The sequence below is a fragment of the Aptenodytes patagonicus genome, chromosome Z (assembly GCF_965638725.1).
Source record: "Aptenodytes patagonicus chromosome Z, bAptPat1.pri.cur, whole genome shotgun sequence".
Classification (NCBI taxonomy): domain Eukaryota; kingdom Metazoa; phylum Chordata; class Aves; order Sphenisciformes; family Spheniscidae; genus Aptenodytes; species Aptenodytes patagonicus.
This window is the reverse complement of record NC_134982.1, coordinates 50,928,327-50,955,436: the sequence shown is the minus strand read 5'-3', so window position 1 is coordinate 50,955,436 and position 27,110 is coordinate 50,928,327. Positions and strand designations below refer to the sequence as shown.

The following is a 27,110-nucleotide window of genomic DNA, read 5'->3' as shown; positions in this document are numbered from 1 at the left end:
ATGCTACTGGGAAAAAAAAAAAAAAAGAAGCCAGGCATTTATGGATTCTTTCCCTGGCAGTAGAAACCCTAAGATTTTCACATATATTTAAGAAAAACAGAAAAGAAAAAAAAAAGGGTAGGTTTTTTTTCTTCACTTTAGAAAAATAAAAAAAAACCCACCAACACAAAAATATTAACACTTCCTTCCACACTCTTGCCATGCTCTACTAGTCATTCCCTTGCCTCCTTTTCCAGGGAACTCGTACACTGTCACAAATGCAACCATTGCCTCTGGCTAGAAACGTCTCTTGTCAAAGCAAGCATTTCTGCCTTAAAACAGATGGCATCGTTTGTATGGCAGCCTGCTCCCTTTTGGGCAAAGTACTTTACTGTGATCGGTACCCATTAAACCACCATAAAAAAAGTGGAACCATTGGGGATGAGCTAACATCCACAGGAAAGCATTCAAGATACTCTAGGCAGACCCTTCTCTAATCTCCCATTTTCCCGCTGTGACAAGGTGTGAACAAACTTCTTTGGGAAAAGACAGACCTTCACCAACACCAGCTGTGGGCTCTGCAGTGACTACGGAAGAGTACAGGGATAACTGTTTCTTCCCAACGCTGACAAAGGAAAGCCTGGGTTGAGGTGCAGTTACAAAAGGCTTTCTCACGGAGCCCAAAACTACCTCTGAATACCTCAGGAACTACTGAGCTGAGTTACATAATACACAAAGTTCCTCTCTGGTTTTGTTTCAAGTTTAGTGCCTTTCCAGAAATACAGCAAAAAGTAAAACTCCTCTACATACCACAGAGGCTACTACGGCTGCACAGCGCAAGCTGTGAAATGAACTTATAAAGTCAGTGAAAACATGTGAAGAGCAAAACAAAAATATTTTCAGCCTACTTGCAAGGAGAATCACTAAAAATACACGGAACTGCCTACCCAATGACCTGGATATTTTCAGGTTCAAAGATACACTGGCATTAAGTATGTCAGCATAGCCCGTTTCCAGGTGGAATATATTCTTATTTTTACAGGAGACATTTACAGACACAGCTATGTCAAAACTGTTATGGACAAGATAGCACAGTAAAACCAAGACACATCAAACTATCACTAAACGTTCACAAAAATTTACTCCAAAATCTTTTTTTCAAGGTTCACTACTGTCAATTGTTTTTCACAATTCAGAAAGAAGTTGCCAGAAGAAGCAGATCTACCAGAATGTTGTACCAACAACAATGTTGAACCAAAATGTTCCTCATTTTCCAGGAAGGCAAAACCTGGAATATCTGCCAATTTCCAAACACACACAAAAAGAGAAAACTGCAGCCCTGAGCACAGAGCTGGTGATACTGTGGATTTTTATTACAATGAGAACTGAGAAAGACGGTCTTCATTCAGAAGGATCAGGCCCCAAGTGTGGATACATGCACAATCCGTAACTTTGTTTTTCATTCCCTGTGGTATTTTTAGCAAAATCTCTCATAAGCAAGACATCTCTCAGAACTAAAGCATCATCAGTTCTAGAAGGAAGTCACTACTATCAAACAGAAGATGGAAGAAAAGTAATACCTCCCTCTTGAAAATAAAAGATATCCCAGCAGAAATTGAACATTATTACAGCAGTCTTGAAGTTTGAAAGCCATCACAGGACTAAAACAAAATGCCACGTTTCATTCAAAATTTGGTATAAACACCACTCCGTTTTTACTAGTGGGCAGACCCAAAAGATATGTTTGCTTTTTGGTTCCGATAAGTATCTTCATTTAACTTTGTTTTAACTGGTTGTTTAGTTGTTGCAAGCTGACATTTCCAAAGACATTATGAGTGTATGAGCTCCCCTTCTTTGCGCAGCTTTGTCTGTCTCTACTTAGTTCCCGGTCTAGGGGCTACAAATGTAGGTAACGATCTCAGTTTCTCAGCCACGAATATTAGCAATCGCGTATTGTTAAGTGAACAACAAAGCAAGAACATCTGGATCCCGTTATACTTCATTCATTTCTCTGAAATTTATTGCTCTATCTCTAGGATCACTAAAACCTGTTGCTGAATGGATGCCTCAATGGACTGGCCTCATTGTGAGTCAGAGTGGCAAAATTAGGCAGGTTCCACTTTCAGACCAAGGTTATCTGTCATCTGAAACAGTCTGCAGTATCCTGCTTTATATAAAGTAGAGAAAATATTGCAGGAACAAAAATAACTTGCTTTTCAGACTCCTCAAATAGGCAAGTTTCTACAAATATGATCAAGACTTCTCAGTGCTACTTCCTAGAGTCCATAAAAACTGTGCCACGTTACTTTATTCTTTGAAAAGCTCCTGGTAGGAGGATATAGCAAGGTTAATGTTCTGCTATAGAGGCACTGTAACTGATAGTGGCTCATCTCCTGCTGGCAATTACACTCAGAAAGAGTTCATACCCACAGAGGTATGGAAGCAAGGAAAAGCATTTTTAATTTATTTTTTTGAAAGAGAGATGTGATACTAGCTCACACAGTCAGACTGCCAACATTAAGGACCAGTTTCTTAAAATCTATGTAATAGTTTTCTAATTAGGAGCCAGATCAAAGGAAGGCTTCTCTCCAAAAATAGTATCCTCCAGCAACGGAGCCAGCTCTTCCTGACTAGCTTTTTTGAGGACACGTACATCAGAAAGGCAGACTGCATAGCAAAAAAGCTCCTCATACCAATTAGTGCATCAGCAAATCAGCGGTCCAGAAAAGACTAAGTCTGCGTCGTCTCCCCATGCCACCCTGTATCCTCAGAACAAGCAGCACAGCTAAAGCTTACTTCTCATTGCTATAAAGAGTGGATCAAACAGTCTCTCAGCAGGCAGGAATTCCTTTTAGCCAGCAAACAACCACTTGGATTAACTGTAACCTTACCTCTCTTGTAAAACATGAGAACGTTCCAGAAAAGCTATGCAGAGAGAGGCACGAGCCTTCTCCTCCCCTCCCACGGAGGAAGCCTATTTGCAGCACCTGGACCAGTGAAATACCCTGACAAGGCCCGTTTATCACTCTGGGCAGAGAGAGGATGCACCTGGCCTCAGCACGTTCTGGGCCAACAGGCAGTTTTTCCCTAGCTCTTGCATGACAAACTGCCAGGCTGGAAAAAAATAGCTCATAGTCAGGCTTCTTTTCTCATATTGTGCCATTCTCTGCACAGCATCAATGGTTACACTGCTAAATAGTCCAGTGGTAATTGTCGCTACAGATAGTTGCTACAGCAGGATACCAAAAAGCTGCCTCCATTTGATGAAACTTGTCCCTTGGGAGTCAGAGGCAACTGGATTTCACGCTAGCAACATCACTCCTTCAACACACCACTGCTTCCAAGTGAACACAGCTCTGCAACCTTTGTAGGAAGCAGGCTCTGGTGGGTTTGAGTTCACTCTTTCCTTACTGGATTTTTTCCTGCACTTCCGTGCGTAGGAGTACCTGCAGACCAGATCTGTGTTACATCCACTGGATGAAGACAGTCACACAGTTGTTCAGCTCACCTGAGGCAGCATGAGATTTCTTACCAACTGCACATGACAACTGCGGACAGAATAGTCACTCAAAGCCTCCCTCGATGGCCACTTCAATTCTGCGGTGTCCTGCTGCGTGCATGACCGAACTGTTCAGAGCAGCGCTCCTCCTCTTGATGCTAATTTTAAATACATCATCATTCTCAGAAACGTGCAAGATGGTCCACTGATTCAAAAGATAGCTAATCCCATTAGCTGATTTACAAAAATAATCCTTGCTTAATCATCCTGCTTGCTTTACTAACTTTTGAGCAAAATACTGCGCAATTCATACGTATTCTTTGAAATACAGCAGTAAAATCTAACACTTTATGTCAAAGATGACTACATAAATACCTCTTCCTTTACTTACATTCCCCATATGTCACATATTGGAGATTTTCACCTTGCCAAAATCTTAGTTTTGTTTTTTGCATAGAGTGAACTTGTTTTCTTGATTCAAGTTATCAAACATGGGCTGAGTTTCCAGAGTAGGAACTTATCCATAAACGACTGCTTAGTACACTTACTAGCTTCCTTTTCTATGTTCTCTCCAAATAAAATGACAAAAAGGATTTTTCAGTTTAAGTTTTCCTGTAATGTATTTTAAAAGAGTTGCGGGGGGAGGGGGGAATTGTCTTTATAGCATGTTTCTAACCTCAGTTTTCCAATCTAGATTAAGAAATCAACTTTTGGGGCAACCCTACAAAAAATCAAGAAAACTAGTTTCTAAAAAAAATAAGACATTGTTTTAAACTGAGCTTAATTCCTCTGAAATTTGTACAGCCAATTTTGAAATCGGCACTAGAATTTTTAAAAGCAGAACTACACATTCAGTGGTCAGCAGCAGCACACATTTTAACATTTTAGCTCTAGCATCCCACAGATGCTCTCAGCTACACCGTCTTTAGCTAAGAGACAGTACACTGGCTTCTACATGTTCTAGAGTCTGAGTTCTCAAAAGTTGTGTGGTTTTTTTCTTTTCTCACTTACTTCATTATTTTATCCAAACAGGGAAAAAAATAAGAGAAAGACTATCCAAGAGGGTAGGGGTAGGCTGTGGCTGATGTATTTGATGATGACCCCTGGTCCTTTTACTCATTTTACTGAATCTGTTGCTTAAGATAAGGATTTTTAAGTGGGTTTTTTTTAAAAAAAAAAAGCTCTGGTTTTTTTTCTTTATGCTGTTAAAATATTTAGGCAATTGTATGCCCATTTCCTTGGTACATATTCTACTCTAACACTTCCTGACTGTGTTTTCTCCAGCTACCTCCAACCACAATTGTGATTCCTTCCAATTTCAACTCCATCCCCAGCCTAGGAGTTGCCTCATGGATTTACATGGCTAGATTTACGTACTACAGTGCCACAAGTCCTACTTCTTTACAAAAGCTTTTAGCATCTCACATCTTACCTCTACTGAGTGTCAGTGCTGAAAGAGTCCTTGTGTCAGTCACCTCCTTGCATTTTGAAAGGAAGAGAAGTTGTTGGACATATTGTCCATTCAGGACACCTGGCATCCCATATGTGTTCTGAAGAATGCTGTTCCAAAGCAAATTAGGATAAAGCTGGAGAAATTACAGGGTAGTCCTAGCTGGTCAAACTAATACATTCCAACATTAGCTAGTTACAAACTGAGAGATAGTGAAACCGCATAAACTGTCTATATCACACTCCTGTACGCTGGTTATTTAGGTTCTAATACTTGTTAATTTTTTATTAGTTGCTCTGTTACCTAGTACAAAGGGAAGGCTTGCGGCATTTTGCATATACTGAAGTCTCCTTAGAACATTAGGATCCCTGCGAGTTCAAAAATATTTTTCCTCTTTCTTTCCTTTTTACAATAACCACATTTAAAGAAGTGGCCATTTAGTCATTTTATGCATAGGGACAGGAAGTTATGACCTAATTTTAATTTTTGAATGTAAAGACAAACTACAAAATTTTATTTTATTTCTTTGAGGCAGGCGATATTTTGTGTCAAATGTTATGAATATTTATCAATTATCCTTTCCTACAGCAAATCCTGGAATCATTTCTTTTGATGCAGGAACATACAGGGCTCCTTCACACTTCTTGCACTGGCAATGCTGATATTTCCCCATCACCCTGACAAGCAATGCAGAAGTCACTGGCAAAAGGTTTTCTTCTGCTTAATTGTATGCCTCCACATTACCCTGTGTCATGAAATTAAAAGCTAAACAACATCAGCTACGTAACCTTGCTGCTGAAACCTTAAATTAAAGGAGGAAAATGCAAATACTAACCAACAACTTTGTGGTCAAATTATTTTCACTATGCTCAAAATAAATATTAATAATTGTGTACTGTACTATCCTCTACTGCATACAAGAATAGGGAATGATCCTGCAAAGCCCAGGGCTTCTTTTTCTCACAAGAGTGATCAAAGGGCTTAAATTAAACTGCAGAAATTAATAAAGTTTCTCTGTAAATGTGGTGCAAATATTAGCAATGTTTCTCTGTAAAAGCATTTCTAGAAATGCCAGCTGAGACATTGTGAGCTACCATCACCTCCTCCCCCAAGATTTTCTTCTTTTGCCAAATGCAAGCAAAGCTACTGTTAAATTGGATTACGAAACTGTTTCCCTGTAATAAAATGCTATTTTTTTCCTAAATTGGAAATTAAGAAGCTGATCCTGCAAATCCTTGCAAGGTGTTAAGTTTTCATTCATATGACTGAACGTTATGCTCACAAATGCCTGCAAGACCATCTTCAGCTTTTAAACAAGCACCTTGAATGGTACAAGTACTCTCCCGCCCCAGTGGAGTCACTCACTTAAGCACGTGTTTACCTTTAAGTAAAAAACTCATTTTAAATAGCTCATTGGAACGATCTTTCTGTAACTATTACTCACATTCGAAGATAAGTGTTGTATTCCTTGTAATTATGGCACAAAACCAGACAAGTTCCCCTTTTCAGCTGTGTTATTCCGGAACTAAACACATGCAACTGAAAGCAGATTCTGGCACAGCCTGTCTAATGTGCACACAACAGTTCTTGAGGCACTGATCCAAAAGTCTATAAAGCTGGAAAAAGGATTACACTACCTAGTATCTTCAGTGGATTCAGATGCAAACACAATTTCTTACAGTCACGATATTCAAACCATCAATGACAACAGACTCATTGCTTCCTGCTAAATACTGCATATCAGAAAAGCATTAGGAACGAAAAAAGAAGTGTAATTTGCAAAAAATAATTATGATTGTGAGACCATGACCTCTGAACACAACATACATTTTAGAAGTGACCTGCCACTTCCAATGCCTCTGGTGTAACAGATCCAAAAGAAAGGATGGGAGACTAAGGAAATGTCCCTACATCTTTTTTTTTTTTGGTCATCAGTATCTTCAAAGGTGCTTCAATCCAATTTATAATTTTACCATCAGTCTTCTAAACTGTTGTTTTGTGTTCAACATAACCCGCTAGCTGCTTCTAAAAATAAATTTCAGGTTTTGTCTTCCTGCGACTTCAGATCAAATTCTGCTCTTGTATCAGAATCACAACAACATGCAAATGGGAGAGCTGCACAGTTCACCTTTGCTTTCACAGAGTGTTAATATTTTTTAACAGAAGCGAAACGAGAACACTTCAACTTGGGATTTTGCAGTTATTTCAAGCGACTGTGAAAACTGAAGCAATTATTTACTTTTATCTATTTTAGCCATTTTTGAGCATCCTAACTGATTCCAAACCCTTCAGTTCAAATTATTTTGTCTTCACCACACTGTACTCTTTCTACCCCACAGGATAACTGCCAGAATATAAAGAACATTCAAACTTCCTTATTTGTCTATCACTCAATGCTCAACAGAGGGATGGAGGGGGGGGGGGGGGGGGGGAAGAAATAAAGAAGTCACAGTTCCTCTGAGTGGACTGCCTTAATGTACTCTACGCTGCTACAGTTTATGGCCTCCAAGCCTGTAAAAATACACAACTTCGCATGCTGATACTAGCTCTGTACCGGATGGCTGTGCCCATTGATTAGGCTGCAGATTCAACCCAAGGGCTCAGGAGATCTAAGCTTCTGTGGATAAAAAGAGCACGAAAGAAGCCTAACAGAAAAGAACATTAAAAAAACCCTAATTCCCTTAAAAGGAATAATTTTGTTTTAAAATGGAAGTACTCTACAATATATTATGAAATTTGGCCAGACTAGGATGCCACTTGCTGCTTTTCTACTTGAGTCCGTGGCACCTAACAAAAATATTGCTCATCTTTGTCCAAAATAACATCACTTCAAACCAATCTGGCCAAGTACAACACAAAGTTTATGCAGTACAGTGCTAAAGAAGAAAATTGAATAATGCTGGCAAAACACATGAAATGAAGGGCAATGACTCCGGCGTCAGGCTCGTAGTATTCAACTACTTTCAGCACTTCTAGTAACACACTATGGTTGTTTTCTTGGAAACAAAACAGGGAAGTTTGATATGAAGGAAATACATTTTTAAAGACATTTTGTCAGGCACCAAATCTTTGACATACTACGCACCATTCAGACAGAAGCCCTACACTTTGCTTTGTTTAAAACCTACCACCACAATAACATACCAAGATATAATTAAATCTATTTTTTTGTATTCGAGTTCTAGATTTAAGTTCCTCAAACGCTGGGCTAGTGGTATTTATTTTCAGAAACACTGTAATACTGGAAGGTTCCACGCTTCCTTTCAAGCTGGTGCGTTTTTAGCCGGCCGCTCCCTCCCCGACACGAGTGCCGCCGGTTTGCTGTCGCTCCTTACGACGCTCCCGCTTCCCAGCGCCGCTTCACCCTTCCCTCCGGTCAACGGCTGAGCGCTCTGGATGGCCAGTGACCCAGCGGGGCCGGCCGGCTCCTGTTTTTGCCGGTTCCCCCGCACGCCCCGACACCCGCGGACCCCACGGGAGCCGGCAGCAGCGCCGCCCGCCCCGCCCCGCCCCACCCGGCCCCGGCCCCGGCTCCGGCCCCGGCCCCGGCCCCGCCGCCGCCGCCCGGCGCACGGCGGCGGGCGAGCCGCCGGCGGGGCCCCGGTGCTGGCGGCCCAGCGCCGCTACTCACCGCTCCCCGCGGGTCTCTCGGCCCCGCGCCGCCGCCTCCTCCCGCCGCCCGGCGGCTCCCGCCGCTGCCGCTGCCGCCGGGAGAAAGCCGGCAGGGAGGCAGCCCTCGAGCGGGCGGCTCCGCCGAGCCGAGCCAAGCCGAGCCGGGCCGGGCAGTGCCGGGTCGGGGTACGACCGGGAGCGGGTCTGGACCCGCGCTAAGCGCCGCGGGTGCCGCCGCTTCCTCGTTTTCTCTCGCAGCCGCGGCCACTTCCTCAACGGGGTGTCGGCGCGCACTCCCTCCTCCTCAGCGGGCGCAGCCGCCGTGCCCCCGGCCCCCTCTTTCGGGCGGCAGTCCCGGCGGGAGGGCGCCCGGCCCCGGCGGCATGGCACGGCACGGCCCGACACGGCCCGCCCGGCCGGCTGCAGCCTCCCGGCCCCTCCGGCTGTGCTTCTCCCGGGGGCGAGGAAGCATCCGTGTCCTCCGGACGCCGCGGCATGGGTCTGCCCGGAACCCTGTGATGTGGGCCCTCTTGGTGCCGCGTGATGTGGCTGTCCTTGGGACCCCATGATGTGGGTCTCCTTGGTACCTTGCGATTTGGGTCCCCGTGGCAGCGGCATCGCCTCGCAGGTGGCTGGCTTTGTAAGGTGGACACGCTGCTGCTCAGCACCACGCATGGGACGGAGGATCAAAGTGTATCAAATGTGGGCTTTTCTTAAGGAGAAAAGGAATATGCATGCTCTTGGTGAATATTGAAGTTCTGTGTCTTTCGGTACTTGTGTGTACTTTGGTGAGAAAATGACTCTTACGAGGGTTTCCTTTTGGAGCAATACAGGGGCCTACCATAGCACAGTATCTCCCCTTTCTGTTATATTTCACTCAAAAAAATCCTGTATTTCAATCAAAAATACTTTTGTAGCAACTCCAGGTGTGGAGGAGACTCCAGTGTGCCCAGACACTGACCTGAAGGAAAGTCCCACTTCAAGGCCTCCTCAGCACCCTGTGTGACAGGGAATTAACTCCCTCTGCAGATGACCCCACACAGCCAAAAGGTGGCAACTATCCTTTGCCAGGGACTGTCCAGGGACGAACTGCTCCTGCTGTGGGTCATACAGGGCTGATGAGTGGAAGGCCCGAACGGGCAGGTCTCCTTCAGCTGTGACTCTGCTGCATGACACCGTGATGGGCAGTGCTAGTGGGAGGTAAAGTCCACTTCCTTCTTCCCCTTAATAAATCAGTGTTAACTCTAATGTGTTAACACTGGCTCTCTTTCCTCATTGCAAAATGGACCATACACCCCTTATAGTTAACAGAGCCACCAAAGTACAAAACTCTCATATATTCATACCAGCTAAAAAGGTCTCTGGTTTTGGCCCATTTCAATGAGGCTTTCGGTAATTGCTGTAGTGGTGATGTGTTTCTTATTGGCACTGCCTACATATTAGAAAAAAGGTAAGAACTTAGAAAACCTAATTCTTGGGCGTGTTTTGATGGCACAGTTCTTTTCCTATCAATACCCAAGTGCAAACAGAGCATAATCTGCAGGAAATAGCTTTTGGAAAATCATTCTTGGACTATGAACTGTTTTTTAATGAATAGTCTCATCTTAAATTGGTGAAAAAATCATCAATACTGCATGGCTTTAAATTATAAATGAGCAATTGTACTGGACCTGGCTGGGACAGAATTAAATTTCTTCATAGTAGCCAACATGGTGCTGGTTTTGGATTTTGGCTAAGACAATATTGATAACACACTAGTAATTTGGCTTTTCCTGGACACTGCACAACGTTGAGGCTTTCTCCGTTTGCCACTCTGCCCCTGTCCCCAGCATGTAAGCTCGAGGTGGACAAGAAGTTGGGAAAGGACAGAGCCAGGACAGCTGCCCCCAACTGACCAAAGGAATATCCGATACCATACTCAGCAATCAAAACTGGGGGTAGATGAAGAAGGGTGGAGGGGTGGGGGTGTCTTCCAAGGTGGCCACTGCTCAGAGACTTGCTGGGTGTCACTGTGCTTGTGGGATGTGGAGAGTGACCACCTATGCATCACGTGGGTTGGGTTTTTAGGGTTTTTTTTCCCTTTCCTTCACCTAATAAACTGTCTTTATCTTGACGGATGACTTTTCTTGCTTTTGATCTTCCTATTCTGTCCTCAGTCCTGGTGGGTAGGGGGAATTGAGCAATTGGCTGTGTGGGTGCTCAGCTGCTGGCCTGGGTCAGCCCATAGCAGCAGTAGAGGGGAAATTCAGTAAGGGAAATAAATATTTTTTAATGCCGTCCACAGTTTACTTTTTCTTTCATTTCATGTGAGATTTAATACAAATAATTGTGCTATGGAGTTCTGCTGTATGATTTTTGGTAAGGGACTCACAACAGTGGAATATATTATTTAATGTGTTACATGTAATGTTACGTATTATCATATCTTAACATATATGTTATCGTTCTGAAGCTTTTCTGTCATGTGTGGCTGACTCTATAGGAGGCCAATAATCGGTAAAGTGAAATAATTTCTCTTCTTGTCTGGCAAAATTTGATCAGAGTATATCTGGGCTTTCTAGAAAGTGTCAGTGAATTTGTGGAATCCCCTGCCCAGTATGAATACATACAGTAGAAACCAATAGTTTGTCCATAGCCTCCCACCAGTTGTGCTGTATAATAACTGCAATAATTAACTTTGTAATCCTCCATACTTTTTGGGAACATCTGAGGGAGTTTCAATGCTTTCATTATTGCAATACGATTTGAAAGACCTCTGCTTTCAGGAGGCATGACAGTTTGCACAAGGCCAGGGTACATCTCTTGTGGTGGGAGTCTTTACAACTACATGACCATGTGCCATGCCAATCAACGCTGGTAGAAGAGGAGAGAGGTGGAGCCTGGGTGAAATGCCATGTCTCTTTCTGGTCAAACTTCAACCCTGAAGTTGGACTTAACTTTTACTGTAGACAAAGTCCAGATTTCTCCCAATGTAAAAAACCTGAAAAATTTCTCACATACCATGACACTGTTACAGTCATCAGCTGCTCTGGTGGTTCCACATGTGATCTGCCAGTTTTTCTGCATAGTGAAAGCAATTTGGATGACCCCTTGAACTCACAGGACCTAATGCGTGGAAACAGAGGGGTATTGCTGTTGGTAATGATGAAATTTACACCACTGGTTTGTTTCAAATCTATTTTTTATCCTATTGTGAATCACGATAGAGTTGATTAAATGATTTAAAAGAATATTCCCAAATCTGATTTCTTTACCATACTGACTCTAGGATCAATATAATTTATAAAAAGTAATTACGTAACCGAGCCTCTTCAAACTTCAGAAATTTGGAGTTATGAAGTGTCTATTCTGTTGACTTCCCACTATCTGTCTTCACTGTTACAGGGAATAGATGGTTAACAGAAAATACAAGTAGGTAGGTTGAAATAGACCTTTCTTCAGCTAAGCTACCATATTGAAGCATTATTATTTATTTCATTCTCCCGAGGGAATTTTTGGGTTGGTTTGTGGCTTACAGGTGTAGTGGAATTTGCAGATGTAGTCTGCAGATGTAGTTTGCACTAGTGGAATTCTGCTCCAGCGCAAAGGGTACTACTGCAGCTTACTCTCAAGGTAATTACAGGCTGAAGCTGAGCATTTTTTCGAATTCCATCTCTGTTTCCATCTGGAATGCTGTAAGCTAAGCTGATGCTTTGTTGTCTGAGTGTTAAATTCTCTAAAATACATAGCAACAAAATATACACCACCACAGACAATCTCATCTGATGTTCAAATTCTTGATACTTGACCATACCTACAGCTAAAAGTCAAGGGTCTCTATCATAGAAGCAATTAGTGTCAGTAAGATGGGACTCAACATCTATACAAAGAGAAGAATGCGTGACTCATTTTGCCTAAGGAATATAAAATTTCTGCACAGTTCATTTAATTCAGTCATGGTTTGAACAAAAATACATGCTATTTGGGAGTTATTTATTATCTACTTCATTTTAATTTTCACGGAAGCAGTGATTCAGTGTTAGCACAATAGCAGTAAACAACATTTAGAGAAAATCAAAAGCCAATAGCCTGAAAGCAGTGTTGTGACACAAAAGCAAATGTCCTGTATTACAGTCAGAAAGAACTGAGCTGGATCAGAAGCTTCAAAAAGTAAGGACCATAATCTCATATCCTTTGGCCTCTTTCTGTTATCCAAAGAGCAGCAAAGACTCCTATTTTACCTAAGAACCAGGCCTGAAGATATTTCATACATTGTAAATGCCAGCCACTTGTGTTTCCGTAAGGATTTCACTTACTTATAGCTGAATTTAAGTGGAAAACAGAAATAAACTGGGAGAGAGATGCAGCAAATTAATTGGCCTGCCTGCTCATTGTGAGAATCTATAAATTATTACTATTTTGGTTATATACTAATTTACTGCTTTGACTAGAAATGTCAGTAGCAATATTCTTTGCTATATGAAGTTAAGAGTAACAATTAGAAAATTCAGGGCCATTAAGGTATTTTCTTTATCAAGTCACAATAAATGTAATGATATCCGCATTATTTTATGTGCGTATAGCCACAACAATTTAAATACCGTAATTTTGCATGCAATAGCCACATTTCTCACCTTTCCCCTCTATTTTTACCTTAAAACAAAAAATGGATCATGCTCATTATGTAAGTCTGTTATAAAACTGTTGATAGTTTTGCTCTGTAGTGATTAAGAGTGTAGTAGTAGTGTAGTGATTAAGTGTGCTCAGGATGTATTCATTACATGTGAAAGATCATGATGTGAGGAGTTATGATATCTACGTTTTTAAATTTATGTGGGACAATGCAGGCTGAGATTGTAGATTAGCTGAAAAAAGATGTTTTCTGAACTTACATGACTTTACAAAATGTGTAGTTACGTTAAAGATGTAGGCTTGGGCCAGTCCAGTCTTTATGACTTCATATACCACACGCCCATGGCTAGTTATTAGTTCTAGCTTTTGTTTTTATAGCAACAATGTCTCTGTTTAAACCAATATTAAAGAATGGTGCATTGTTTGAGAACAATGGCTGAAAGAAGCAAAAAGCATATACAATAGCAAGTTATGATAGGACAAAAAGCAGGGCTTTTTTTTAAAGTAAATTGTTCTTTAAAATAATTGCCTAATCGTAGTACAGAAAGTAACCAAGGCAGTGGGTAACAAGGAGCTGATATTCAGATTTTTAAGAAGTCTTGAGCAAAACCCTTAAGAAGAATTTCTTAGCAAAAGAATGGGTAAGCTCTGCTTTGGATGAAAACCAGCATAAAGGTAAAAATCTGGGAGCTGGCAGAGGAGCTCGCCAAGCCACTCTCCATCATTTATCAGCGGTCCTGGTTAACGGGGGAGGTCCCGGGCCACTGAAGGCTTGCCAATGTGACGCCCATCTACAAGAAGGGCCGGAAGGAGGATCCGGGGAACTACAGGCCTGTCAGCCTGACCTCGGTGCCAGGGAAGATTATGGAGCGGTTCATCTGGAGGGCGCTCACAAAGCATGTGCGGGACAACCAGGGGATCAGGCCCAGCCAGCACGGGTTCATGAGAGGCAGGTCCTGCTTGACCAACCAACCTGATCTCCTTCTATGACCAGGTGACCCGCCTAGTGGATGAGGGAAAGGCTGTGGACGTGGTCTACTTGGACTTCAGTAAAGCCTCTGACACCGTCTCCCACAGCATTCTCCTAGAGAAGCTGGCAGCTCACGGCTTAGACAGGTGTGGGTAAAAAAACTGGGTAAAAAACTGGCTGGATGGCCGGGCCCAGAGAGTTGTGGTGAATGGAGTTCAATCCAGTTGGCGGACGGTCACAAACAGTGTTCCCAGGGCTCAGTTTTGGGACCGGTCTTGTTCAATATCTTTATCAGTGATCTGGATGAGGGGATTGAGTGCACCCTCAGTAAGTCTGCAGACGACACCAAGTTGGGCGGGAGTGTTGATCTGCTCGAGGGTAGGAAGGCTCTGCAGAGGGACCTGGACAGACTGGATCAATGGGCCGAGGACAACTGTATGAGGTTCAACAAGGCCAAGTGCCGGGTCCCGCACTTCGGCCACAACAACCCCATGCAGTGCTACAGGCTTGGGGAAGAGTGGCTGGAAAGCTGCCTGGTGGAAAAGGACCTGGGGGTGCTGGTTGACAGCCAGCTAAATATGAGCCGGCAGTGTGCCCAGGCGGCCAAGAAGGCCAATGGCATCCTGGCCTGTATCAGAAATAGCGTGGCCAGCAGGAGTAGGGATGTGATTGTGCCTGTGGACTCAGCACTGGTGAGGCCGCACCTCGAATACTGTGTTCAGTTTTGGGCCCCTCACTACAAGAAGGACGTTGAGATGCTGGAGCGTGTCCAGAGAAGGGCAACGAGGCTGGTGAGGGGTCTGGAGAACAAGTCTTATGAGGAGCGGCTGAGGGAGCTGGGGTTGTTTAGCCTGGAGAAGAGGAGGCTGAGGGGAGACCTCATCGCTCTCTACAACTCCCTGAAAGGAGGTTGTAGTGAGGTGGGTGTCAGTCTCTTCTCCCAAGTAACTAGCGATAGGACGAGAGGAAATGGCCTCAAGTTGCACCAGGGGAGGTTTAGATTGGATGTGAGGAAAAATGTCTTTACTGAAAGAGTGGTTAAACATTGGAACAGGCTGCCCAGGGAAGTGGTTGAGTCCCCATCCCTGGAGGTATTTAAAAGACGTGTAGATGAGGCGCTTAGGGACATGGTTTAGTGGGCATGGTGGTGTTGGGTTGACGGTTGGACTCGATGATCTCAGAGGTCTTTTCCAACCTTAATGATTCTATGATTCTATGAAACAAAAAACCCAAAAAAACCCATAATCACCTTCTAACTGTCAGAAGATTGAGTAGCTATGGGGGAAGATTCTGTTTCAGCACCATTTCCAGAAGCATTTCAGTCTGTAAAATGCTGGATCTGTAGCCTTCTGAGAGCCATCTTGGACTGTCTCAATCAGCAAACAAGAACAGTGTTGGAAGCCAGTGTGCCAGAGCTGAGGAGTGCATTAGCATAAAGCCATAGCATCTGTGGAAGCCTTTTTTTCGTCGTTGGTTGTGTACTGACATGCTGGAGCATGGATAGCACATTTTCTTGGTCCTGTTCCGTTTGGGATTCCCTCTGGTTGGGGGATCAGTTAACGGATGGGGTAATACACCTTTCCACCTCTTGTATACTGTAATGATTAGTGCCTAGATAGGCACTAATAGTTAGGAATATAAGAGCAGAGCACTACTAGATGGAAGCATACTGTTAAGGGGGACTGCATTGGGTGAGACATGGGGTATTATTAGCTGTCATGCCTCCTGGTCATATGCATTGGTATTTAAGCATCTAAAATTACATTCTAAGACTATTATATATTCACGTGGATAATAAAAGCAGCCACACTGCTGCTGAACCTAGGGCATCAGTGAATAGAGATAAATAAATAAATAGATGTATCTATTATATATAGATATATAATTCTATATCCTTAAGAGTATATAGAAATGGAAATAGAATAAAATGTTCCCAGTGTAGGCACACAAAACTCCTAATTTTTTATTTTCAACTGAAACATGGTTGTATTTAGTATAACCTGCAAATAGTACAGAGTACTTAAATAGTATTATATATGTATTTATATACATACTTACAAATAGTGTGAAGCTAATTCAGTATAAGCCAAGCTTATGGGACTTTTCTACAGTATTTCTCCCAAATTCCATGCTCCAGAGAGACTTTTATTAGTTGGTTGTCTCATGTCATGTCTTTGTTAATGAGCCCTTCTCTAATCTCAAGGATTGAGGAGCAAACATGAGAGAGAGAGAGACTGCAAGAGTCAGCTTGGATCCAGCAGTAGTTTTATTCTGTCTGTAACATTTGTCAGCCATTTCCTACAGAGCCAGTCACTACCTTTGCCCTGTGGTCTAGGACCTCATATTTGCTTAGATGCAGTGCTGGCATCTTAATACTTAATCTATTAAACCCTTCTAGAAACTGAATTAGCTCTCATCCATAGTGCTCAGAGCTAATAATCTAAGCTGGACCCACATTACTTCCTGAGGAAGCAGAGTGTTCCCAATAGCAAGAAGTACTCCTCTTTGTGAGAACAGGTTGTGGAGATCCACAGTCTGTCTTTTCATGAAGCCAGTTTATAATTGTCACAGATTCTGATGCACAAAAAGCAGATGTACTATTTCTGGGTTAGTGCTAACCCTGGAAGAGGTGTGATGCACTTCCACATCACTGCACCTGAACTAACGAGCCCTGTCAGATCTGAGCTGACCTTGCATCCCAGTCATAGATATTCTTCCAACCAAACAGCATGGCACCTCTAACTCAGGATACACTGTAAATGAATCAGGCTATATAATATTATAAAATATTTTTTATAATGCAAAATATTAACCATCTGTTCTCATAACCTACTTTCCAGTCAGAATAAACACTTCCTTAATATCGGAGTCCTCATGTATAATTTAGTTTTAGTTTGTTTGCTGCTATAAAGTAGCTGGAGTCTTCATGCTGAAGCAGTATACCTGAGATGTTGTAACCCAAGGAATATCTTAAAGTTGCACAAGTAGTGCCTTCCTGTTTTCCATCATATTTTGTTTTCTGAGACTTGACTGAGCACTGACTTAACTTTTCCACAGTCTGTCTCTGAATAAAAACTACACTAAAGTTAAAAAAAAAAAATCTTAACTGTTCCGAATGCTTTGAACACCACTGTCTTTTCCGTGGTAGAATTGGTTTGGGAATCCCTCCCTCACTGGATTGCAAGAATGTTAACAAGCCTTCCAGTCTATGGGAGGAACAGCTGTTCAAATGAATATGCCGTTTATACTGGTACTCATTTCCTAATTTTGGACATACAATAGGATTTTACCAGAAAGAAATTGTCCTAACAGCTATAAAAATGCATGTCGTCACGAAGATAGATTTTCTGCCAAAAAGCAGAAGGCTTTCACAATCAGAGGTTACTAGCCCTGAAACTTTAGGCTGCTTTTTTCTTTTTCTTTAATCCATACTGTAAGAAAGATATAAAATAAACCGAAAATTTGGTAGGGTCTAATAACATGTTTTTCTCTGTATGTGTACACGTATACACACTCGTGCATATTTTAAATGTCTTTAAAACAATAATGTTCTATCTTGAACTAAATCTGTTTGAACTCAAACATGCCTTTAAAAACACACTTGCCTTTAGAATTATGCAAAGCCATGAGAAAGAATTAAATCAGCATGATAATAGGTTTTTTTGTCTCTGTGACACTACAGATAAGGTCCAGCTGGTCTGTGCAAGAGTGGAAGCAGCACATGGCCATAGAAAACCTTTAGACCTCTAGGGGACAACCCAGGAGCAACATCCAGTTTAAGTTAAAAATGGCGCTCCAGAAAGCAAAACAATTAAAAAATGTTTAGAATGAATCATGAATATGGGACAGTTGTAAGATCTCTTTTATCTTCCCTTCAGAATGTGAACATGGGAAAAATTTTCTCAACCAAGTTTCTGTCAAAGGCGACGCCAAGTGCACATATGAAAACATTTGTAACTTCTTGAGAACTGAAACTGTTGGGGATCTCATAGCTTTAAAACAGAAAGCAGAAGTTAGCTTGATTTTAATCTTATTTACATTTATTTTATACAACAATGACTTCTCTATGTCTAGTAGATGTCTTGATTAATGCTGTCAAAATCATCCTTTATGACTATAATGTATGTTGTTTCTAGCCACGTTCATAGTGAAACAGAACTCTGACAAAGCTGTACTGAGAAGCTGAATGAACGGACTTTATATGAAAGACGAATGTTTGTCTAGATTATTTTTAAAATGTAGACATGATGGTTGAGTCAAAAAGAAAAAACAGTAGTTAAAGAGTAGCACTGGGGGGTCTTAGTCAGACACTGTACTGCAGGCAGCTGTCGTTGGGGGTGGAAGTAGAAGCACTTAAGTATGTCCGGCAACCTTAGCCACACATGAATAATGTCCTTTCCGATGCGTCACGACCACAGCACTTCTAATAGCATGTGAGTGGTAAAGAACTAAGGCATGCTACATGCTAATTGTCGAAAGCTTGTTCTTTTGTTGTTAGTCTCTTTTTTTCTTTTCATTTCTAAATGCGTGATGCAGCAGGCATAAAAAATTAAAATCCAACAGTTTGAAATTTGGAGTTATTTAAAAGGACTGGGTTTCTTCAGCCTCTCCTGTGTAGCAAGATGGGGTGTTTTTGATGGGGTGTTGAGCAAAAAACACTCTTCTGTATTTAGCATTTTTCAAGCACAAATCTTGAAGGACCATGTGTGAATGCTGTACTTACTATCTTCGTGTTATAACAGGGGAAACCAAACTTTGAGACTGGAGACAGCTACGTAACAGAAAAATTTTGAAGGCAGATGCATTCAAAAGACTTCCAGTGGCTCCAGATACCCAAATAACACTCAGATCTGGGCTGGGGTGTTGGAGTCCCACTGAATCACCTGGAAAGCTGATGCTTGGTCCCTAGTCCCTAGTCTGATTCATCTCTTGCAAGCCATACAGCAATGCAGAGCCCAGTTTGCTAAAGCAAAGTCTGTATCTGACCTCTAAATGATGTGGTTACACGGGTGGAAGACATGGACCATGGAAACCAGAAATCACTGAATCCCACCAGGTTTTTATAAAACCACTATAAACAGATACCATTGCCCTAGGTTGTATTCAATTATTCTTCCATCTTGCAGTTTTTCAAAGAAATTAAAGGCAGCTCTGTGGTGGTTGCTCTTTTTATCTATCTCACCAGCCAGACAAGAAAAGGTTCATAAAGAGATGCTGACAGATGAAGGAGATCATGATTGCAAGATTACAGGTTAGAGAAATGTTTATGTTCTATCGGCTGTCCTTGGACTCTATTTTAAAGAGGCAGTATTTCCATTGCACTTGTGAGATGTACTGTATTCTCAGTGGGGACTCTACCTTATTCAAACTACATGTCCAGGCCTTTTGAAATCCAGCTAGAAGAACATTTTGGGTACTTTTTCCCTCACTTTTTTGGAAAATACCACTTTATTTTATCTTAATGAATTATTCTTCTCTCTACATGGGCTGCAGCAGTTACAGCCAAATGGCTATTGCTTTCCCAACTTAATTCATGCACCTTTTAAAGCTTGAAAAATGGATCAATAACAAACTGAGAGAGGTGCTCCTAGTTGGCCTGTGGAGCTAAGGAGCCACAGAGGTTGCTGAGACCACTAGTTGGCGACTGATCAGGAGAGACAATGGGACATCAGGATTTGAGACATCCCAAAGATACTTCCAGGTTTCTTCATAAAATGTGTTCAAAGAAACAGCAGACTTTTGTGGTGATTTTGATTGCATGGAGTCAGCATTTTTTATGACAGATTTCAGTGAACTTTGGGGCTAACCCTGTGTTAATATTTTTTAAAACTGCAGGTGCCTTAGTTTACGACACGTATATAGTTGTAATTGCCTTTTTCTAAGTTTCCATTAACTCATCTTGGCTCATTCATATTTAAACGCTTAGAAGTCTGTGACGAGCATTGTTTTGAACATACTAGGAGTTCATCTGTATGTATCCATATTGCTATAAAGCAGCGGTAGAGTCCCTGCCTCTGGGGATAGCTGATTTACTTTTTATGACTTCCTACATCCACACACGCACACGTGGACGTTTGGAGTTCCCAGCATTGTCGTCTTGCTTCTGCTCTCTCGCTCTATAGCCACATTATATATATGTTCTTTATTTGTCATATCTGTAACTCTTGTAAGACAAATAAATGGGCTTTAATCTTCTTCAGTAGAGTAAATGTCAGTGAAAGGACAGCATGGGTTTTTGAATAACTGTGCACTACATTAATATGTGCTGCAAGTGTTACTACTTTTGAACTTCTGTCTCCTTAGTAGCACTATGTGCTGCATTAAACCAACTAAGGAAAATAATTTATTTTGTATTGAATACAATAAAGTACAGAAAAATGTTATGACAGACCATCAAATCTATTTTTTATTGTACCAAATCAATAAACATCTCATTCAGAAGTTCTGCAAAACGTCGTAATACGAATGCACAAAATAAGCTTCTGATTTTTTTCTTTTTTTTTTTTTTATTATTATTATTTATATAACACCATAGCGGTGTATGACATTTCAGGGATTTAGAAGGCAAATCCCCAGCTCTGTGGGTGTAAAACCAAACACAACAAACAATAATGTGGAGGTGTGTGGATAGGAACAAGGTGAAAATAAAAACTAAAAAGAAAAAAGGCAAGAGACCTTACCTAAGGAAATAGTGTGTAAGAAAATGTAACTGGTATGCATTGACACACATATAACAATAATACAATAAAAGACCATTGAGGTCACAAAATTAAAAAATTGGAGTTAAGAAATGCTCGAATTTAAGGTCATGTACAAAGTTTTAAGTCATCCTGCTTGCCTGCACCTGTCTTCTGAAATTACATGGCCCATAAGACATCTTTTCCAGGAGCCCTGGCTCACGGTATGGACAGGGTAGGCTTGCTCTGGCAGTGAATCATGTTGGGTAGAGATGAATTCTGCCAATGGGATTCCTGTCATTTTTAGCTGGACTGGACATTATTTGATGAATGAGGGTTTGCCTATGAAGGAAGAGCAATACCTCATATTAAATAACTGCCAACCCCCCTTATGAACTGAATGAAGGAGGGGTCTTGTAGAAAATTAGTTTCTGTTTATACAATTAGCGATTGTGTACTCTACAGCATACACACAGTGGAGTATGTTACGGTTATACACGTGACTTCAGTCCTGACTTTTAAGTTTTGAGAGCCTAACTTTCAACTCTTATACAGAACTTTTAGCCAAACTAAGGCAAGAAAACAAATATCTTTCTCACAAAATACCCCATGCTATATATCAAATCCTTGTTTCACTGCACAGAGATACTAGAGTTCATCACTGAATGGCTTAAAATATTTTTAACATGGGCAAAAAATATCATTATTCTAGGATTTTGAGGGGAAAAAGCAAGCTGTTTCTGATAAAGTTTAAATGTGAAATTATGAAAGATTCATTTTTATGCAGACAATGGAGTGTGCAAAATATCACTCTTAGAGGTCATGGTCTGATGAAGTTATAAGCAACTGACGTCAGGCCTTCTGGAAAGGTCATGAACCTCAACTCTACATAGTGCTACAACTCCATCCACAGGGCTTGCCTTGTTCTATTTTTTGTTTATATTCCTGTTTCCTAAAGGCTAAAAATATTCAGCGATTATTTCAGGACTAGAAAGTGAGAAAGGGGAAAAGCTAAATAAGTGTTTAATATGATTTTCTTTTATTCAAATGTTCTTTCCTGTTTTAGAAATGTTCTTGGAAGCTCTTCTTGTCAATTTAAGGGTGTACAAGAAAACTTGTGAACCATGTGATCAGCTGAACTGTTTCATCCCAGGAGCTCAAACTGAAGAGAGGCAATGTATACATTGGGTAAATATGAGTAACACGAAATGGATGACTGATGACTGGTGGTTTATATAGAAGTCTTTGTTTACTTGAAAAAAATGAAATATCTGCATAAAGAAAATCATTACCCCCACAAAGGTATTTAACTGATAGCCCAGTTGGTAGTCTTGGAGAAAACAGAGAGTAATGGGCACTGGGATCTATGTACACTGGACACTGAAAGCAATTGAGATGAGTTTTACCTGAGGCACAGTATTTGAATAGTGTTACCAAGCTGAAACTATGCCTGTTCTGTAAATAAGTTAAAAAGCATCTTTCTTCTGGACTGCCAGTCCAGTACTAGTAATTACTGCTGTGTCCATCCACACTTCCTCTCCTTTTGATTTACTTTCTTAATGGATGACAGTGCTAGATTGCCTAATAGGCAGTTAGCTGTAGAATGCCAAAAATTAATGGATTTTGTGGATAGTGGATTAATTAGACCTTGGGGTCTAAAATTACTTTTTGAATCCACACTTCAGTCAATCTGAGATGGCAGTATATAATATTTAGTAATGCAAATATTTGTTAATTTAGAAAAAGCAAACATCAATGAAGAAAAGTCAGCTGCTGTGATGAGGAGGACTCCCCGCATGTCGTTCTGACCTCACCATAAGTGTTACTCACTCACAGTAACAGGCAATAACAGCAAACTGCCTTCTCACTGCACCACACATTCCTTAACTAAGCTCTGGTGTGAGAAAAAGATTGCCTTGAAAATGCCAGTGAGGCAGAAAGCCGTATGACACAACAGTGCAATTCACCGGAGTAAATCTCTGTCTGCTGCTGTTTTATCTTTAAAATGTGGCAGCTAAGATAAATAAGTAGTTTTCACAAAAAGGAACATAAAAAGCTATAGGATGGTCCAAACTTCCCTAACAGCAGTGGAAAAACTTCTACAGTCCTTACCTCATATGCTCAGAGAGGTGTGGTTGAGTATGTAGTCACACAGAGCTGCAGGCTTTTACTCAAATGACAAAGTACAACATGGATCTCATGGTATTGCCATTTTTCTGCGCAGAGTATTTATCCAGTTATGCCTGAATACAAAGTGTGCTTAATAAAATTGTGAGTGAAATGAAACTGGAAGGCATTGCAGGTTGGAAAGCAGTGTTAGAATTCAAAATGGAAAACAAATTGGAGAAATGTTCAGGAAAATTAACCCAAAATTTTACAGGAACAAATACAGGGAACTACATGTAGGAAGGAGTATCAATGGCACATATGGGGGAGAAGAGTCAGCTGGAGATAACAGTTCTTCTGAAAGTGATTCAGAGGTTACATTTTATAACAAGCTCGATGTGAATTAACAGTATCATGATACTACAAAACACCCCAACCATTGTACTGTAATTTATGAGGAGAAGAACAGCCAGTGAGGCATGAGAAATCCTCCTTCTGCTCTATTACTTCCACAGCATTACTAAAGCTGTGATTGGAGTGCTATCTTCAGTTGTGGGCACACGCATTTCCAGAAACAGGTAGGGAAACTGTCTAGAGCAGAGACATTCAGCGATAGTCCGGTCCAGTCCACAGAACTGGTGAGAGGTCCAGAAACCATGCCTCGTGGAGCTGTTAACATGAAGAAGAGAAGACTGAACAGAAGACATGATGGTGACCTGTATGTAACGAAAGGGCTATGGAAAAAGGAAAGAAATAATCTGTTCTCTCTGTCTCTGAAAAGTAGCTAGGACAAGAAATAATATGCTTAAGCTGCAACCAAAGATGTCCAGGATAGAAATGAGGAAAATCATTCTAGTAAGGAGGGCAGTGAGTAACTGGAATAAATAGTGTGGACAGGTTGTGTAATCACTGTCTCTGAAAGTCTTCCGAAACAAGTCACTGGCATACACCTCATACGATCCTGTGTTGGGAAAGAAGCCTGACATGGAAGTCCCCTCACTGTTCCTTCCAGGTCTAGTTTCATTCCCAGTCTGTACAAGGGAATGTATTAAATTTTACTTCTACGGTGAATTTGAGATTAACAGAGATCCATGTTAGTTTGCTTTATGTTTCCAGCAGGCAGCTTGTGACACTGTGGGAACTCCTAGCCCCAACCATAGGCAAATGTACACAGTGCTTAGTTGTTTCCTGATTGCACATGGAATAAGTTTTTGGCCTTCCTGGGTTCAGAAGTCCAAATCAAAATCTTGTTGCACTAAAAAGGTATAACCTAGAAAACGCTGTCAAAGAGATATCTTGGTAACTGTTATTCAGGAAGTTATAAATTGCATAAAATACTCTGGAAAGATCTCTACCACTATACAGTGGTAATGTCACTTTTTGCAGATTTCTTCCATTACCATCGTATCTTTTAGCAATAGTTGTTCTGATGTCCTTAGCTGAATCTCTGTAAAGAAAGGAGATTTGAAAGTTGAAGCTGTACTTGTACAGCTTCTCAATAGTTAAGCTATAGTCTGACATTATTCATAGTATCAGCTGATGCTTTCAGTTTGCCTTAGTTTATTCATTAGGATGTTTCATATAAAAAGAAATTAAAGGCCAAGGCTACAGTTAATGGACTTTGTTGGTCGATTTTCATTAAATGATACTATACTAGGATATTTTTAAAACTATAGAGAAAAAAGAGGGGGCTTAAGGGCCTGACTAATCAGTTTAAAGTAATTGTGGGAGAATCCACAGGTAAATTCACTGAGAAGGATATCAAGGGTAATGTTATGCTGTGTGGCTTTTTGGCTCTAGGACTCAGACTGTCTCTCGTGGGTTTGCCTTCCTCATCAAGCTAGCATGGCCTTTGCTGGCAGCTCTCATGGCCAGAATTTTTTACTCCCTGGTCACTGTGATATCACTGACGTTTTTTGCATCAGTTCCTTCCCAATTACTCAGTTTAGTAGTCCAAAGATAACAGTTTATGCATGGCTTGTTTGGCCAACATGGATTTAAATGTGAATTCTACCCAGAGTTTCAATAATATGTTCAAGAGACTATATGAACCAGCTTACTTTAGAAAGGAACAGGGTTACTTTGTTACCTAACAACATTCATTTCTTGGCCGTTCTGGAGGCACCAGTGATGCCTGATGTGACAAAAAGTAAAACACTTAAGACACCTGCCCATTGACAGTCATACTGAAAACACCCCCTCATTTCACACATTGATAAGTCAGTAGAAGATAACAATTTGATGCTGAACGAGGTTGAAGTTTGCATGGTGATGCTCTGGTGACCCATTTGTTATGAATTCACGAGGCATTTAGTTTCCCCAAATTTCACCCACACTTCACATATTTACATTGTCTGTTATGTACAAGAGTGAATTCCATTGTCTGCAAAGTGCCTGAACTGAGATAATGCATGGCTCAATCTTTTGAAGTAAAATGCCTGGGTGAAAAGATGAATCTGTAGGGACACAATTCTGGGTGATAGAATGAGTGTGTCATGCTTGGAGGTATCCTACTTGAGGAAAATAGTTTGTGATGTGTTGGGATGCAAATTTACACTATACAGTTTATACCGTGCATGAAGACTCCATGTTAATCCGCAACACACAGAAATGGTGATAGCCATCCCATCTAATTTCAGACATCTTTCATCATCTAAATGGTATGTATATTTAGTATAGGTCAGTCATCTAGAATCCAACAAAGGAGAAAGTGCTGAAAAATTATTAATTATATAGCAAGATAAGTGTCTAATGTAAGTGGAACAACTCAGCTTCTGCATATCTCACTCTTTCTCTCTTTAGACTGTGGAGGCAGTTTAGGCTAGATGTCTAACTTCTGAATGGCTGAAGTTATGTGAGTGGGATGCCACCCGAGAGCTGTGATTCCTTCTTCACTGAAACTGGCTGAATGAAAGCCTAACTGAAGGTTTACGTGTGGAGCCATCTCAGTTATGGGGTTAGCAACTTGTACCCGTAGATCACACTGTTGGAAGAATACCAAGCTAAAGTTATTGGACATACATTTTGACGTGTGGGTTTCTGTTTCATAGGTTTCTAAAATCATGTCCTAACTTACTTAGATTTTTATATATAAATGGTTAATGAAAGAGACCAAAATAGAGGAACAAAAGATGCAAACTATTTTCTTGATGGTGGAATAACATACTGCAGATAAATATTTGCTCTAATAAAATAAGTGAAGTTCCTAACAATTCAGAAATTATTTTTTCACATAACCAAGAGATTTCTCCTTAACTACTGTTAGACTAGGACTGTGGTTAAGATGACAAGACTGTAGCTTACTTGAATTAATGAGCTCAACAGATGTTAGAATTTCTTTCAGTGAAGTGTGGGAACATCCACCAATAAATAAATAAATCTGAATGTTCTGTTGACTACATGCATTCTTATAAATGACTAAGGACATTTAGATATTTAGTTAAAGTTAAGGATTATCACACTATTGATTTATCTATAGAGTAAGCATAGATATTAAATATTGTACAATGTATTTTCCTTAATATTGGTGTAGTTGTGAAGACAAGCATGCAACCTCTTTTTCAAAAAAGAAACATTTATCTCTTCAACGCCCAAACTAGTTTGTATTGTCTAAAAACAAAAGACTAACTTCTGCTTTGGGCTATATTTTTTGCAATTCAACTGAAGGTCAATGGAATTATATGTAGAGTCAGATGGGTTTTACAGAGTTTATTTTGACACCGCATCTGCTGTCTTGATGTCTTAACTACAAGGTGTGTCAACAACAAATGTAGTTTCAGAAGATTTTGCAAGTATCAGCATGACAATTCTCTATTCTGTCTTCTTTTTTTTATTTGTTTATTTTTTAACATGAATAGGAAGATCAGTCAAGAATACTGTCTTCCAAAATATTTGGAGAGAAAGATATCAGTGTATTTTAATACCCTGTTAATTAGAACAATTCATAATGAGTTAAAACTCTGCTGTTAAACATCAGTAAGTGAACTACCACTGACCTCAAAAGACAGAAGAATTGACAAAGAGAAGGGAGAGGTACATCGGTGGCAAGCAAATGTGGATTTAAAGCTAGCTTTAGTCAAAACATCTGTGCAGAGATGCCTTAACTGCGTGTCCTGGTTTTGGCTGCTATAGAGTTAATTTTCTTCATAGTAGCTAGTATGGGATTGTGTTTTGGATTTGTGCTGGAAACGGTGTTGTTGGGGATGT

General features: G+C 40.8%; 1 protein-coding gene across 2 annotated transcripts in view; it reads right to left on the bottom strand.

The window, feature by feature from the left end:
- Positions 1-8,587, bottom strand: part of SYK (spleen associated tyrosine kinase) — a 60,811-nt gene extending 52,224 nt beyond the window's left edge. For both annotated transcript variants that reach the window (XM_076362876.1, XM_076362877.1), the window contains exon 1: positions 8,560-8,587. The gene's annotated coding sequence lies outside the window, so the exon portion shown is untranslated. The remainder of the gene's footprint in view (positions 1-8,559) is intronic.
- Positions 8,588-27,110: the final 18,523 nt, after the last annotated feature.